A 1,008-nucleotide genomic window follows, 5' to 3' on the forward strand; every position below is an offset into this window, starting at 1 on the left:
AAGGAAATTCAGAGAATCAAAACATAGTTGAATGCATATGTTGAGGGGGAGAATCTGAATTTTAATCAAGCTAAATCATTAATGACATATAAGCCAAACATTTGAGTGCATAATATGAAGGCTTATATAATTCCAAATGAAAGGGGGAGCTTTAACTCCGAAATTTGATGTTTCACTCCTTTCAAACTTGGATAAATTAAATTATCAGACATTTGAATTCATTTATGGATTTTACTTCATTGTTTTATGAGCAATTCATTTTACATATACTCAAAGTTTTGTCATCATCAAAAAGGGGGAGATTGTGGAGTGATTGATTAAAACCCCGTTTGATTTTGATGAGCTCAAAGCATTTGAGTATATCTTGTGATTACTAATGCATTTGATTAAAACCCCGTTTGATTTTATGGACTCTGAGATTCGAGTCGACTCCCGCAGTACGCGAGTCGACTCCGAGACTGAGCGACCATCAACAGACAGAAGACCATGTTACTGCCTCTGAGATTCGAGTCGACTCACAGACAGCTCGAGTCGACTCCGAGACAAGCTTCACGTCAAAAGGCAGAAGACCAACTTTCGGAAACTGAGAGCCGAGTCGACTCCAAGGAAGTTCGAGTCGACTCCAAGACTGGATGAGCCAAAAGACAGAGAACGGGAGTTCGGGCTCTGAGATTCGAGTCGACTCCCAGGACAGTCGAGTCGACTCGAGTGGACAAAGTTCAAATTTGAATCCACGGACTTCAGTGGATGAGCCGACTCCAAAGTTGCCAGGTCAGCTCCAGAAGTTGGCGAGTCGACTCCAGGTCAAGACGAGTCGACTCCCAGTCAAGACGGCAACTTTAATTCAAATTTGGAAAAGTTGCCGAGTCGACTCCGGAAAAGCTTGAGTCGACTCCCGCTACAGCCGAGTCGACTCCTGATCGCGCGAGTCGACTCCAACCCACCAACGGTCACATTGTCAGGCTGCGCAGAGTGTGCAGAACGGGCAGAAAAAGCAGTGTAACGGCT

Source organism: Phoenix dactylifera, unplaced genomic scaffold (genome assembly GCF_009389715.1).
Source record: "Phoenix dactylifera cultivar Barhee BC4 unplaced genomic scaffold, palm_55x_up_171113_PBpolish2nd_filt_p 001017F, whole genome shotgun sequence".
Lineage (NCBI taxonomy): Eukaryota > Viridiplantae > Streptophyta > Magnoliopsida > Arecales > Arecaceae > Phoenix > Phoenix dactylifera.